Genomic DNA, 17,235 nt, shown 5'->3' with positions numbered 1-17,235 from the left:
CAACTTGCCAGTACCCTCCCTCTTTCCCTCAGCAGTCAAAAACCTTTCTCGATTTAAATAGACATACCTAGTTCACTATTATGTTACATACTTCCCCATAGTATATGAATACTACCCGGATGATGTAACAGTACCATCTGTGGGGTCTTAATGGCAGTAATACCTAACGGCAATAATACCAAATGTATATTATTTTGATAACTTTTTAGTTATTCTCATGTAGCTTTTTTCATTTGTATTTCCTCTTTGTATGGAGTGTATATACTGTAAATGTATGGCCATGAACTGATTTTTGTTTGTCTTTTTAAATTTTTAAACAATCTTTAATAAATTGAATTTTAAATATATCAACTACAGTGTTTACTGTGCCAATAAAGTCCAAAGCCTAAATTTTTTTCTCTTTATAACATACCATGTTAGGACGTGGCACCTAGTACTATCTATGTATCCACAGTACCACTATGTGTTGATACCTCATTAATCCAATCATTTGCAACATAGTTGCCCAATTAAACAGTGCATTGAGGTCAGCTGGTAAGTTGGAGACATCCTGTAAGGACATTATTCCACTGCATAGCTTGGTGTCATCTGCAAAGACTTTTAATCCCAGACCCTATATCATTTATAAAGATGTTAAAAAGTAAGGGTCCCAATACTCAACCTTGGGGTACACCACTAATAACCATTCAGCGTACGAATAATTAACCACTACTGTCTGAATTCTGTCTTTTAGCCAGTTTTCTATCCATTTACAAACTGATCTTTCAAAGCCTGTAGACTTTGCCTTACACATTAGCCATGTTTAGCAAACTGTGTCAAACTCAAACGCTTTTGCAAAATCCAAGTATACCACACCCACAGCCACCCCTCTGTCCAAGGTTTTACTTACCTCTTCATAAAAAGAAATCAGGTTTGTTTGACAACTTCTTTCTTTCATGAATCTATGCTGTCTGTTGCTTAAAATATTTTTTTCCAGCAAGAACTCGTCTATGTGGTCTTTTATTAAACTCAGTAGTATCTTCCTGACTATAGAAGTTAAACTAACAAGTCTATAGTTACTAGTTAAAGACTTTTATTCCTTTTTAAATATAGGCACCACATTGGAACAATGGCTTTGAAATGACAGAGCCCAGTTCGTTTAGGATCCGTGGGTGGATGCCATCTGGTCCTGGTTCTTTATCCACCTTAATTCTGTCCAAATACTTCTGGACCATATCACTTTTGAGTCATTGTGGATCATTTGGGGTTGTGTCAATACCATCCCCATTGTGGACATGAGCTCCCCATGCTCCTTTGTATACACAGAGCTGAAGAAGGTATTTAATAAATTTGCCTTTTATTTGTCCCAAGTCACTGTCAGGGCTGGCTTAGCCCTTCCTTTCCTGAGCTGGCCGCTCAGCTGTCGGCTAATTGACAGCTCTCATCTCTCTCCACAGTTAACCAGCTGTTGTGGATCTGCTCGTCAGTCCCACCTACTTAAAGATCTCCAGCTCACTTCATTCCTGCCTTCGTGTTAGTCACATCACAAGAAACCATCTGCTGCGTTCCTGTTTAAAGACTGGCTTTGCTGACATCCCTTCTGGTTCCTTATCCTTCTTGCTGTTCCTCTACTTGGATCCCTGACTTCTGGCCTGGCTGATTACCCGATCTGGTTATTAAACTCTGGCTTGGCTGACTACCCGATCCAGTTACTGGACTCTGGCTATGCTTTGACTACGCTTACTCTATTTACCTTTTTATTTTTATTAATAAACAAGTGTGATTTTACTGTACTTCTGTCTCGGTCTGTTTCATGGTTTCTGACAGTAGGCAAAGGCCATGCATTCAGAAGATACAGTCAATCCACTTGTTGGTAATATTTTTTCCAGATTGGATGAGCAAGATCACCGCATGGATCAGTTTGCCATGGTGTTACAAACGCTCCTGAGTCGCACGGCTCACCTGGAACCCACCACTGTGGCTGCTCCGGTACAACCTGAGTTGCAGGCCGTCCCTGCTGCTGCGCCAGTCTCTGTGTAGGCACCCGCCTTGAGTATTACCTCTATAAGAGGTATGTCTGGTTCTGCCCCGCTTCCCCAGCGATTTGGGGGCGATCCAGTTCAATGGAGAGGGTTTCTTAACCAAGTTGAAATATACTTTGAGATGCTGCCCCAGGCGTTTCCCATGGACAGAAGCAAAGTAGAGTTTGTGATATCTTTGCTTTCTGAGAGAGCCTTGGCCTGGGCTAACCCTCTATGGGAGACGCAAAAACCTGTTGTCCTGAGTTACCCTGAGTTTGTGGCCTCCTTTAAAAGGGTATTTGACGTTCCCACACGCTCCACTTCTGCTGCCAAGTGCCTCATGTCCACCACTACACCACTGAGTTCCGTACTCTGGCAGCAGAGGTTGCTTGGAAAAATTAGGCCCTCTCATGGTCTCTCAGATTCCATCAAGGATGAGATAGCAGCCCGAGATATACCCACTGAGCTGGAGAGCTTGATCTCGTTTGCCATCCTCATTGACTCCAGACTCAGAGAAAGACTTTCTTTTAAGGAGTGCTTGTGGAAGCCTCCTGTATGTTTGCCTCTGAGCTTTGCAGTCCCACCCGTGCCTCCCTCACCCCCATGCCTCCTGGTACTGAGTCGGTCAGTGAAGATAAACCCATGCACTTGGGCTTCACGCGTCTTTCTGTGGATAAGAGAGCCTTTAGGAGGAGGTAGAGATTGTGCCTTTATTGTGGCCAGGCAGGTCGCTTTTTGAAGTCTTGTCCTACCTGTCCTGGGAACACATGAACCTTGAACCTTGGTCCTGTCATGGACAGACCTTAGGTGGTGTTGTGTCATCCCCAGTTATCCAGAAGGATAAGCCCCTGGTTTCAGTCACCCTTTCTTGGGCTAAGTCGTCTATCGAGATACAGGCTTTAATCAACTCTGGGGCTGCAGGCCTGTTCATTGATGCTGCCTTTGTATCAAAGCACTCGATTCCACTGCAGCTGTGTGACACTCCACTTGCCATTGTGGCTCGACGGGAGACCTCTGCAGCCTGCCCATGTGACTCATAAGACGTTTCCGTTTTCCATGGCCGTAGGGGCTTCACCATGAGATAATCCAATTCCAAGTGATTTCTTCTCCTAAGTTTCCGCTGGTTATTGGTTATCCTTGGTTACAGAGGCACAACCCCTCTTTTGATTTGCTCCATGCTGAGGTTCTCTCCTGGTCACCATAATGCAGTGAAACATGCTTCTGGAACGTAGCCAAGGTCCTGTGTACCTCTTCTTTCTCCTACATGCCAGAGGAGTACTGTGATTTTAGCGATGTCTTTGACAAAGGTCAAGCCGGTAGTTTGCCTCCACACCGGCTGTATGATTGCGCAATTGACCTTCAACCTGGTGCCACTCCCCCTCGTGGCCAGGTTTACCCTTTGTCGCTCTTGGAGGATAAAGCCAGGAAGGAGTATGTTGCAGACGCACTTTCTCGGGGTTTCATCCGCAAATCCTCGTCTCCTGCTGGTGCTGGTTTCTTCTTTGTGAAGAAGAGGAGCACCTCAAGGGAGCAACGGTTTTCACTAAGCTTGATCTAAGAGGGGATTACAATCTTGTGAGGATTAAGGAGGGCGACGAGTGGAAACTGTGTTTAATACCAGAACAGGCCATTATGAGTATCTCGTAATGCCTTTTGGCCTTTGTAACGCCCCGGCAGTTTTCTAGGAATTTATTAACGATGTCCTCCGAGATTTGTTGCAGTAATGTGTGGTGGTTTATCTCAATGATATCCTCATATTTTCCAAGTCCCTGGAGAGCCACTACACAGATGTCTGTCGTGTGCTTCAGAAATTGAGAGAACAATCTCTTTTGTAAACCTGGAGAAGTGTGAGTTCCACCGGGAACAGGTTAAATTCCTGGGCTATGTCATTTCCACTGCTGGTTTTTCGATGGACCCAAAGAAACTTTTGGTAGTCCTACAGTGGCCTCGACCCGTGGGGTTACGTCCTATGCAGTGTTTCCTGGGTTTTGCCAACTATTATCGAAAGTTTATTCGCAACTTCTCATCTCTGGTCAAGCCCCTGACCGATATGACCAGAAAGAACAGTAACCCACAGAGTTGGTCTCCGGAGTCCATTAAGGCCTTTGAAAGTCTCAAGGCTGCCTTTGTTTCTGCTCCTGTGTTGGCACATACTGATCTTACGTTAGATTTTATCCTTGAGGTTGATGCTTCTGAGACTGATGTTGGTGCCCTTCTGTCTCAACGTCCTACCTCTGAGAGTGCTATGCATCCTTGTGGCTACTTTTCCAAGAAATTGTCACCTGCCGAGTGCATCTACGAGATTGGTGACAGAGAGCTGTTGGCAATCATTTTAGCCCTGAAAGAATGGAGACATCTCCTCGAAGGTACCACTGTGCCGGTTCTCATTCTTACTGACCATAAGAATCTCACATTCTTGTCTGAGGCTAAATGCCTCTCTCCCAGAAGGGAGCGATGGGCTCTTTTCTTGTCAAGTTTTAATTACATTGTCTGATTCTTACCCGGTACTAAGAACATAAGGGCTGATGCCTTGTCACGACAATTTTCCTCCACTTCCAAGCTGGAGTCGGTTCCGGTTCCTATGATTCCTCCTGATCGTATTCTGGCTATGGTTCACACCAGTCTTACTTCTCCTTTGGGTGAAAAAATTCTTGCTGCTCAGGTCAATGCTCCTCCTGAGAAACCTTGTGACCGCTGCTTTGTCCCAGAGTGTCTCTGCACTGCCGTGCTCCAGACTTACCATTCTCCCAAGGCAGCTGGCCACCCTGGTAAGAATCAACTCATTTGGGCCATTTCCTAACAATTCTGGTGGCCTAGTCTACATGCTGATGTAACTGCCTTCGTCGCTGCCTGTTCCGTGTGTGCTCAGAGTAAGACTCCACGACACCTTCCAGTGGGCCTCCTACAACCCATACCCAATTGAGATTGGCCCTGGACCCACCTGTCTATGGATTTCATTGTGGAGTTGCCCAATTACCAAGGCAACACAGTTATCCTTATGGTGGTTGACCAGTTCTCAATGATCTGTCATTGTATTCCACTTAAGAAGTTGCCCACTTCTAAGGAACTGGCTTCCATTTTTGCTCAGGAGATCTTTAGCTTACATGGGCTACCCAAGGTGATTGTCTCGGGCAGGGGTAGTCAGTTTGTGTCCCGGTTCTGGTGAGCCTTTTGTGCACAGCTGGGAATTCAGCTTGCTTTCTCCTCTGCGTATCACCTGCGGTCTAATGGGGGCCGCAGAATGAGCCAATCAGTCCTTGGAGCAATTCCTACATTGCTATATTTCTGACCAGCAACTGGTCAGACCTACTACCATGGGCAGAGTTTGCTCACAACAGTGCCTTGAATTCTGCTTCCCGATTGTCTCCATTTTATGGCAAATTGTGGATTCCAACCTTCCATGTTGCCTGACACGTTTGTTCCACAGAGTATTCCTGCACTAGAGCGGCATCTCCTGGGGTCTTCATTCCACTTGGGCACAAGTCCAGGAGGCTTTGCGTCATGCTAATGATAGGTACAGACTCCATGCTGACCGCAGACGCCTGCCTGTGCCTTCCTACCAAGTTGGGGAAAGGGTCTCGCTGTCATCTCGCAACCTCCAACTTCGTGTTCCCTCACTGAAGTTCGCACCTCGCTTTATTGGTCCTTTCCGTATCCTTCGCAGGATTAACCCAGTGGCTTACGCGTTGGACCTTCCCCCTAGTATGCGCATCTCAAATGTGTTTCATGTCTCCTTATTGAAACCGTTGGTCTACAACCGCTTTACCACCTCGGTGCCAAGTCCTCACCCTATACAGGTTGAGAACCATGAGGAGTATGAGGTACAATCCATTGTTGACTCCCATAGGTTCCGTGGGTGCATACAGTACCTGGTGCATTGGAAGGGGTACGGTCCGGAGGAACTTTCCTGGGTGTCATCCTCGGACGTACATGCTCCTGCCCTCCTCCATGATTTCCATAGACGTTTTCCCCTCAAGCCCGGTTGTCCTTCAAGGGGGAGGGGTCGTTGAGGAGGGGAGTACTGTCAGGGCTGGCTCAGCCCTTCCTTCTCTGAGCTGGCCGCTCAGCTGTCGGCTAATTGCCAGCTCTCATCTCTCTCCACAGTTAACCAGCTGTTGTGGATCTGCTTGTCAGTCCCCCCTACTTAAAGATCTCCAGCTCACTTCATTCCTGCCTTCGCCTTGGTCACATCACAAGAAACCATCTCCTGCATTCCTGTTTAAAGACTGGCTTTCCTGACATCCCTTCTGGCTCCTTATCTTGCTTGCTGTTCCTCTACTTGGATCCCTGACTTCTGGCCTGGCTGATTACCCGATCTGGTTACTGGACTCTGGCTATGCTTTGACTACGCTTACTCTATTTACCTTTTTTATTTTTATTAGTAAACAAGTGCGATTTTACTGTATTTCTGTCTCGGTCTGGTTCATGGTTTCTGACAGTCACCCACTCCAGATTATTTTGTAAAGGGCCTACATTCTCCGACCTGACCTTTTTACTATTAATATATTTGAAGAATTTTTGGGGGTTTGTCCTATCTTTTGCAATCTGTCCTTCGCTTTGAATTTTTGCGTCCTTGATTTCCTTTTTACATATTCCTTTTTTTTTTTTTTTTTTTGTAACATTTAAACGATGATAGTGTTCCTTCATTTTTATATTTTTTAAAAGCTCTTTTCTTATTTATAGCTTTTTTAACTTTGGGCATGAGCCACATAGGTTTTGTTTTTAGCCTTTTAAATTTATTGCCCATGGGAATATACTTTGCAGTGAGTTCGCATACAGTCTTTTTGAAGAATAACCATTTCTGTTCATCAATGCCAATATTCCCTCCCAGTCTAAGTCGTATCCCTTATCCTTGGATAAGCAGCCCTTATCCTTGGAAAATTAGCTCTCTTAAAGTTAAGTGTATTTATATTTCCAGTATGAGCTTTTTGCTTACTGCTAACATTAAATTAAATCATGTTATGGTCACTGCTACCCAAATGTTCTTTTATATGAACATTGGTAAAAAAAACTGCATGGTTTGAGATCACCAGGTCCAGCAGAGCATCATTCCTAGTTGGAGCCTCAATAAACTGGACCATAAAATTGTCTTAGGTTTATAAATTTTTGTCCAGCAGTGTCATTACTCCAGTCAATTTTCAGGTAGTTAAAATCCCCTATTATCACTGTCCCAGCCCTTGCTGCCATTTCTCTCTGTGCAAGGAGCTGAGTCTCCACCTCCTCATTAACACTGGGAGGTCTATAACAAACTCCAATGATAACCTTTGTAGTACGCACACCCATGTACAGTTCCACCCATACTGTTTCAGACTCATCACACTTTACATCAAGTAGGTCCTTTTTCACACTCGCTTTGAGATCACTTCTCACATATTGACAGACACCACCACCCCTCCATTTTACCCTGTCATTTCGAAAGAGAGCATAGCCAAGAATATTAATAGCCCAGTCATGTGAAGAAAAAAGTCAAGATTCAGCAATACCAGATCCTTATCCATCACATCCCGTGATGTGTGCCTCTATTGCATTTTAGGCGGGGTCGCCAGGGTCACCAGGCTGCCTAGAGATGATCCAGCAGCCTGGTGGGGCAGTGCTTGCCAAGGGGATTGGGTGCCTACCAATATCATATGCTCCTTGGCAGTGCTATTGACCTGTTGTGGTCCTCCGTCCTTGCACTGTGGGGGCCTCTACTACAGTACCATTTCTCATATTTCTCAGTTTGTTTCCCTGAAATACTCTCCAGCTTTGGTTTTCTGTTTTCCACACTAGCATTAGTTCCCCTTCCCTATTGGATTGACCTGGGACCCCCTCCCTTTCTGTTGCTGGGGGTGCTGAGGGAGGGATGCGGGTCACTGCTCTGTAACATTCTTTTATTGCCCTGCTGGAGTTGGGGAGATGACCCTTACATGAAGCCTTGCTGCTGTCCCCCCCCCTCCTTGACTCTAGGTTATTGTGCACCCCAGCATTTCTTCTGGGATCAGCGGTGGAGGGGGTCTATTCTTACTGTTTTTTCAATCTGTTTTTTAGTCATCTTATCTGGCGAGTGTTTTGGTGATCACCATTAAGAGGAACACTCCTCTTACCTACTTCATAAAGGGTCCTGTGTGCTTCCCTATTTTTAGGAGAACTTATCTGCGGTTTTGTTATCTTTTCACCTCCTTTTTTTTTTTTTTTGTTTTGAGGGATGGGACACCAGGCTCGTTTTGAGCCCCTTTATTAGCTTTTTTTGTGTGTAGTAGGGTAAGAGTTCCCTTGCCCCATTTCTTTCTTCTCCAATATACCTTTCCTACGATAGCTACCCTCTGCTTACTCTTCCTGCCCCTTTCCTACCTTCTTTTTTCTTCTATCCATCTCCCAAACCTTATAATCCCCCTTTTTTTTTTTTTTTTTAAATCTTCTCCCAAAGCACCAGAGTCTAATCGCACGGCCCGGGGTTGATCTACTGTCTTGGTCCTTTCACCCATTCTTGGAGTCTCTTATACATAATTTTTCCTAGTGCCTCTCTGTAAATTTGTGACTTTGAATGCCCGAGGCCTAAATAGTACAAAGAAACAAACTTTCAGACTGACAATGCCCTAGACTTTTACATTTTTGGTTCCCTTTGGCGTACCACAGCCCAAATCTTTGCTCTAAAATGAAAGGGGCGAGTGTCCTGACTTCCAAAATCCACTTTGCCTCCTCTCTACTGATGCTGAAAAGGCATTTGATTGGGTGAACTGGCACTTCCTAAGGTCAACCTTGCAACAAATCAGAGTCAGCAACCATATGTGTCGGCAGCTGTGTGGGCCAATCGTGTTTATTTTGACACTATTTTAACACAGCCCTTTCTCAGGTATGTCTAGCAGAATCCAGACATTAAGGGTCTTCCTGTGAGTCACATCACTCATATTGTTGCCTCCTATGCAGACGACCTTCTCTTCTTTGTCCCCTTGCCCACTGTGACTTTCCCGAACCCCCTGAGAGAACTGCACTTTTTTTGGAGGGATCTTTCTAATTTCAAAATTAACTACCACAAATCAGACGCCCCAAATCTCTTCTTGACCCCTTTCTGTGTATAACACATGTGTAGGGATTATTTTTTAGCTTCTGTTATAAAATTTTGCAAATAAGTAATTTTTCTCCCTCACTGATGTGCGTTGATAAGGCTGCACTGATAGGCCACCCTGATGGGCACTGACAGAGGTGGCACTGATGAGGAGGCACTGATAAGGCTGCAATAAAACGCGACATTGATATTGCAGTATTGATGGGCACTAATAGGCAGCACTGAAGACGGCACTGATGGACACTGATGGGCGCTTGTAGGCAGCACTGATGAGGAGGCACTGATAGGCAGCATTGATGGGCACTGATAGGCAGCTCTGATAGACAGCACTAATGGGCATTGATTATCGGGACACTGATGATCAGTGCCCTGATTATCAGTGTAAAAGTCCCCTGTCACAATTGTTGGTTACCGGCTCTCCTCTCCTCACGCTGTAACAGGACGTGAGGAGCAGAATGCCGATAATCATCAAGTGTGTTTACATGTGATCATCTGTGATTGGACACAGCTGATGCAATGGTAAAGCGCTACTGTGATTGGCCCTTTACCCCGATCTGTAATTAGCTGTGTCTGAAGGACACAGTGATCACAGAGCACACCAGCTGCGTGCCCCAGTGGGCCTGCAGGAGGTGTGGTTCTGGGAGGATATACATAAACACCCTACTAGAACCAGACGACCACGTTGTAGCCATCTTTCGGCTATAGCATGATCAAGAAGTGGTTAAACAGCTGACTGACTTTGTTCTGTGTGCAGAGCTGGCCAAATATTTGTTATACGCATCTCACCTGTCCAGGACATGCTACAAGTAGACTATATTGATCCACTTGATAAATGCTGCTAGGACTTGGAAACAGGAAACTCCCCCCCTCCCCTGCTTTGTGGTAAAATTGCTGAAATTCACCATATGGAAAATCTCACGGGAGGACTCAAGAGCACTGAGGAGAAATGTAGGCACCCCCTTTTTTTTTTCTTTCTGTTCCTTACCCCTTCTCCCTCTTCCTTATGCCTGATCCTAAATCTCTGTTGTCGTTGGCTGGAATTGGACCAACTTTGTTGTAAAAAATGTTAAATAATTAAATAAAGAGTTTTCAAGAGAAAAAATGAGACAGAGCTACAAAATATTTCTCACTGGTTAGTATACAAGAAGGAACCCCACCAGAGGAGGCTAGAGTAAACTCTGAGTAGCATAGACTCAAGCAGGGGACAGTGATCCAGGCTGTCACTGTCAGGCCCTTAAGAAGAGGACTCTGCAAGCTATCCCTGAGAAGTTTGTGGTTTGTGAGCAGGAAAGGCCCATGGCCTTGGCCTGTGCATTCATTACCTGACATACTAACAGGGCGCATGAGCGGCTTTCTGGCATGGCGGACGTGATCTGAGAGAGCTCCGGGAACCGTCCGCTCTCCGCGACCTCCGCTCAGCAACAAAAGCTTACATTAGACCCAGGAGTAAGCCCGATTGACCACACTAGTCCACGGGCACCCCATGGGCAAGGTTGGCCAGCAACCAGCGGCGTATCCAGGGTATGGCAGATATGGCAAGTGCCATGGGCGCCATATGAAGGGGGCGCTCCTGAGTGGCTGGGCAGCAAGGCACTTGCAGAGATCTCTAATTAAAATGGCCCTGATATCGCCACTGTTACTCATTGTCAGCCTGGGGTGAGATCCTGGCCAGTCACCACTGGCCCCTGGCCCACTGCCCAAACTGGTTGCTAGGCACGGCCCGCCTGCCGTCTAACAACCAGTGACGTCATGGAGAGAGGCAGAGATCAGTATTCAGAGCAGATATTTAACTTCCTTCTCCGCGCCCACTGCTTATCTCCGCCCACCTCCTCCCTGCATCTTCTCCAACATGCACAAGAATCAAAGGGAGAGAGGCGTTTAAGCAGTAGTGTCCCCCTAGGTTATTTGCAAAATAGGCTGCCATGCAGGAGAGTTGAAAGGAGCCGGGAGGTGCGCTGTGCTCTCCATCTTCACAGTCCTGACACTGCAGCTCTTCTCTCCCAGTGGCTCTGTGTGTGTATAGAAGCGCCCTGCAGCTTCACCCCTACTGTCCTGTCATTGACTATATAGAAGCAGCAGAAAGGAACCAGCAACCTCATATTATAGGAACGGCTGCCACAGGACAATAAAGAGTTAACAGCAGGAGCTGATCCTCCTGCTGCTTACTGAGCCAATGGGCGCTGCTGTAACCCGCCCCTTTCTCAAGCCCCCCCCTTTGATTGAGAAAAACAGAGTGCTGGAGCCTGGAGAAAGAGAGAGCTGCTGTGGGGACGGGGGAGGGGGCAGAGAAGGAGGACAAATGAGTAAGAGAAGCAGAAGAATGCATTCAGGTGAAGGTAATGTGGAGAATGTACACAGGAAGAGACATTTTACTACAATGCTCCTCTCTTTAGTCTCTCTGTACTTTCTGATGTATTCTGTATTCCACTTCTCTCTCCCTTCCCCCTGCCCCCCCCCCTTCTCTCTCTCTCCTCTCCTCTACCCCGTCCCCCCAGTTCTCTCTCCTACCCCTTCCATCTTCTCTCTCCTCCCTCCCTTTTTTCCCTCTTCCATAACCAGTATAAACACTGTAAATATTACAATAAAATACAATGTTGTGCTTCCTTCTTCACCTTAGTGTTTCAATTTAAATGTAATTGCATAATTTAAAGCGGTTGTATACTGCTGGACTTTTTTTTTTCCCCTGCAAGGTAAAGGTATAATCTGCTAGTATGGATCGCATACTAGCACATAATGTTAAACTTACCTTAAAACAAACCCTTCCGCACCCAGAAGTAAGCTCAGAAGGCGCTCTCATTTTTACTCATCTTGCTTCCGGATTCGCAGGCTCTGTGACTGGCCTGAGCCATTATGAAGTCACTCCCATACATGCGCACGGGAGCCACCGTTTATGGCACAGGGTTCTAAAGGAACAGCATCGGTGGCCGTTCCTTCAGAGCGCATGCGCCAGAGATGTCACTGGCTCCATGTAATGTAAATATCTTCTAAACTGTACATGTTTAGGAGATATTTACTGTACCTATAGGTAAGCCTTATTATAGACTTGCCTATATGTAAAGGATGGTGAAGAGGGGGAGATCAGTCAAATACTGACAAGGCTATCCATGGGAGATCTCCCCCTCTTCACCTGACTGCAGTCACTACCTACCAGGAACACTGAATTTCATCAGACTGTGTTTGTGCTCAGCCATCTGCACCCTTTCCTGCCTGGACCTGATTGTATATCAGCTACACTGCTGCTGGCTACAGTCCTACAGCATCATCTCCCCAGCCCTGATCATGTTCCTGTACACGACTCCTTTTTATTTCATGTGAGTGGATATTGTGATTGTAATAAAATTGTTTTATGATATATTCTCAGAGGCGCCCCTATTCCTTGTCTTTTCTCAGCTTATTGGAACTCGCTTTTGGTTTCTTGGTGGCTGCCCTGACTGACGTAGTGGTTTTACACTACTAGTGTACACATATGTACATACTTCCATGCCCTTGGACCATTGGGTATTACGCCTTGAGGTATCTGCACATTGCGCCTTTTTACTTGTTTAATAACCTGGTATTCGGACCACGAGCGGGCCCAGGCATGGACCACTACATCACTAGACCGCAATCCTCGGCCTCAAGTTCCCCTGCTGATCCCTTTGCTGCAATGAATCCACTTCTGGGGACGGAAGATGCAGGCAACCCCCCTATGACTACAGGACATACTCTGGGCCCTGTCCTCCCACCCTCCCATGTGGTTTTAACCCCGGATATCCTGGATGAGAAATTAGATGCCAAACTTCAGCTTCTTCTTCAACAAATCACTAGGAACATTGTGATAGAGGTGAGTAAAATCTCCACAGAGCTAAGGGGGGAAATAAGCCATATTGGAGAGCGTACGGACGCCTTGGAACAAAAATTTGATGAAATGGTGAACTATGTTCAGGCCATGGAGGAGGAAAATTACAACCTTAGACATTCTGTTACCCAGTTACAATTGCAACAGGAGGATCTGGAAAATAGAGAGAGACGCCAGAACCTTGGGGAGACTCCTCCTTGCGCCCATACCTTTTGGGTCTCTTCAACACCTTGGCCCCCACGGTGGAGGATGTGGACTGGCGCCTTGACAGGGTCCATCGCTCTCTGGGCCCGAAACCTCCCGCTGGAGCTAGACCCAGGGATGTCATTGTCAGGTTTTATTTTTATGATAGCAAGGAAGCCCTGAACATGGCCACACGTAATAAATCAAATATTACCTATAAAGGAGCCAAGCTACAAATTTTTAGCGACCTGTTCCCTATCACCCTGGCAAAACGGTGGAATCTTTGCCCAATAACAGCCCACCTGCAACAACATAGGTTCCCATACTATTGGGGGTTTCCTTTTTGCCTCATAGTGTCTAAAGATGGCGTCCAACATAGCCTACGAGATCTCCAGGAAGGAGATGCCTTCATGAAAAATCTTAATCTCCCTCTATGGCCTGATGATGAGCTACAAGCTGCACCACCACCAGCTCATCCCCCTCCGTCTACACCCAGTCGCCTTTGGACCCCAGTCAGAGGACAACCAAAGAAGCACTTTTCTACTCCCCAACGTTCAAGATCCGCCAAGCAACCTCCTTGATGTCCCTGGATAGGACTCTATGATTCTCATTTGCCTTTTTGTTCCTTCCAGTCCACGGGAAATTCAGTGCTGAGTTCTGGACTTCAGGTTTTAAGTGTTACCCTGGTCCGTTTTCAGGGGCACTACCATCCCATTCCCATGGGGTACTATTATTACTACTATTATTGCTTATAATACAATTTTTTCTGACATTTTATTTTCCTTCTTTTGCTGAATTTTTTTTATAGCCTCTGCTAAGTTTTGTTATTCCTTTTTAAGGAGAGTGGACGGTCTCCCTACCCCTCTCCCCCTGAGTTCCCTGCTAGAGGTCCGCAGGTGTCCCTACTTGGCCTGTGGTATGGTTCAGGGCCTCTTGAGACACAACAGTGTCTTGGGCTTTCAATTGTTGTTTTTTTTCTTTTTTGGTTCAATGTTTTTATCCACTCACCCATATTTTTGGTTTCTTGAGTCTAAGCTCATATGTCAGTATAGCTGGATGAGGTCACCATTTTTCTCCTCCTCCCTTTTTTCTAAGGTTTTTCCCTTTTTTTTTTTTTTTTCTTTTTCTATGAGGTATATTGGATCATTTTTCAGATCCGCCGGGTTTGTCCTTCTCGCTATGTTCCTATAACTAATGCGCATATCTTTTTATATGTCAGTTATATCTTAGGCCAATATAAGTTCAATGTATTTCTATTGCCTTTACCTGTTTACTTACACCAAATAGGGGTGGGGTGCCTGTGTGCGTGCACACAGGCACCCCACCCCTATTTGGGGTGCAGTGTTTTTCAACACTTCCTGGGATTCTTGATTCAAGCTTAGTGTTCCATGGTCAGCTAGTGGATGTCACGCCAGTTGGGCCAGTCGTGGGGTCATGAAAATTCCTTTCTTTTAATCATGTGGATATCTCTGTGCAATGTAAATGAATATAATGTGTTATAATAAAATATAAGTGCATCTCATTTGTGATAACACTTTAAGAATATCTTATGATGTTGTTGTGTGCTGATTGTTTTGTATTCTGCAATTCCAGATGTAAATTTCTCTCTGTGAACCCTGATGAAGGAAAGATTTTCCGAAACGCGTCTGGTTCAGGGAAACTGCATGTTCTTTCATTGACGGTTTTTTAATATATCCACATTCATGTATCACTGTGTCCAATTTTGATATGTATATTTCATGTTTTGTGATGCCTTTTTTGAAATAAATTTTCTATATTTATCTTTCTACATTTTCTTACATGCGGTAGTGCCTTTAAAGTCCCACTTATAGGGGCATTTCTTCCTCTTCCACGATTTATCAGGGATGTGGCACACCCATTTATGATACTCCCTGTCAGACTTTGATTTTACCTTGAGGATAGCAGAACGTCAGCTACTGTGCAAACCCACAGTGTCAAAACTTCGTAAGGTTACATCCCTCAGAGAACAGATGAAATCCTTACACCTCCGTAGGGCAACTAAATCTTTACTCTGGGTAAAACAAAAATTTTACGAGTTTTCAAATAAACCCCACAGGATGTTAGTAAACAAGTTACGCCCTCGCCCCTTCAACTCTTTTCCTGATTTCCTCTTAAAGGATGATGAAACCAGAACCCACTGCCCTCTTGAAATGTCTAAAATTTTCAGTTCCTTCTACCGCAAACTATATAAATGTCTACAACCCGAAAATCATTTTAATTTCACTAAAGAAAAATTTGATGCCTTTTTTGAAGGTCTTAGTCTTCCAAAACTGTCTACCTCTGATCTGGCCGATCTGAATGCTCCTAAAACTGCTGAGGAACTTCTCAGCACAATTAAGGACCTCCCACTTCATAAATCCCCTGGCCCAGATGGCCTCCCCTACATTTACTATAAGACTTTCTTTGACATCTTATCTCCTCATTTACTGACTTTATACAGTACCTTCCTCAAAGGTCAATCCCTGCACTTTCACTTTTCACATTCCTATATCTCCGTTATACCTAAACCGGGAAAGGATCCCTCCCTTCCCGACAATTACAGACCTATAGCTCTCTTAAACTCAGACTGTAAAATTTTAATTAAGATACTGGCTTCTAGACTCTCTAAATACATTCCAAAACTGATTAACAAAGACCAGGTAGGTTTTGTCCCGACTAGGCAAGCAGGGGATAACACCGAACGCACCAAAGACTTGATCGATCTTCTGAACAGATCCTCACGTCAAGCTCTAGTTTTAAGTCTTGATGCTCAAAAAGCCTTTGATAGGCTGAGCTGGCCTTATATGTTTGCAACTCTACTTACGTTCAATTTCAGAGGTCCCTTTCTAATAGCACTACAGGCATTATACTCCCAAGTAATGGCACAAGTCCAGATGTCTTCCTTTCTGTCGCCTTGCTTCCCCATGAGTAATGGCACTCGTCAGGGGTGCCCTTTATCCCCATTACTCTTCATATTATGCCTCAAACCCCCTGGGTGAGTCTATCCGTCTACATCCAGATATTCCTGGGGTGGTGATGTGACAGAGGGAATACAAATTATCACTATTTGTGGATGATATTCTGTTAACTATTACCCAACCATTGTTGTCCCTTCCCTCATTGCATAATCTTCTCTCCTCTTTTGGTGCCATATCTGGTTACAAAGTTAACACTACAAAAACTGAGGCCCTTCCTTTGAACATCCCCCCCCCCCTCCTCCTATCTCAATTGATGCAATCTGATCCTTATAAATGGTGTTCCACCTCCCTCAAATACTTGGGGGTCCATCTTACCCCAACTTACTCAATCCTCTACTCTGTAAACTTCCCCCCTCTAATTTTAGACAACAACAAATCCTTGCAAGGCTGGACTAAGTACCTTCTCTCCCTTTTAGGTAGAATAAATGTATTAAAGATGTCCATTCTACCCAGGCTGTTATATTATTTTGAAACATTACCCGTGGCTATTCCCCTCTCTTAACTTAAAGCCATCCAAAGGAGCTTTTAAAAAAATTCATATGGAACGGTAGGCCTCACCGCATTGTGAGCTTGGTGGTTTTCGCCCTTAGATCTAGAGGAGGATTGGGTGCCCTGGACATTATAAAATACTATTATGCAACCCACTTAAGAGTTATTGCTTCTTGGTCCAGCTTGCACACCCCCAGTCATTGGTCAGATATAGAGAGAGGGACTTTGTATCCGGTACACCCATGCTCCCTGATCTGGTCTCCCTCACAACACACGGGCCCTATTTTTAGACGTCAATGTACAGCTCCTATGAACTTCTCCCTATCCATATGGTATAAATGTAGGGAAAAGTTTACCCTCACATTAAACTGTCCCCCCCTGATGAATGAACTATTTAATCCATCCATCCCTGATAGTTTATCCCTAGGACACATCTTTCCATGGATGAATGCTTCTCTGTTCCCAGTTCGTAATCTTGTGAACCGGATTTCTCGTCGATTGCACTCTTTTGACATCATCCGTGAGAAGTTTGATATCCCCTCTCATCTGTTTTATTTCTATCTACAAATTAGACATTTTTTCCATTCCCTGTCTCTGACACTGACCTCAGACAAACCCACCCCTTTTGAATATTTGTGTACTCAGGGACCCCACCAATTACATTTAGTATCCTCTATCCATCGGATCCTCCACGAGTCAACT

This window comes from Aquarana catesbeiana, linkage group LG04 (assembly GCF_042186555.1).
Source record: "Aquarana catesbeiana isolate 2022-GZ linkage group LG04, ASM4218655v1, whole genome shotgun sequence".
Taxonomy (NCBI): domain Eukaryota; kingdom Metazoa; phylum Chordata; class Amphibia; order Anura; family Ranidae; genus Aquarana; species Aquarana catesbeiana.
Note: the sequence above shows the minus strand (reverse complement) of the source record.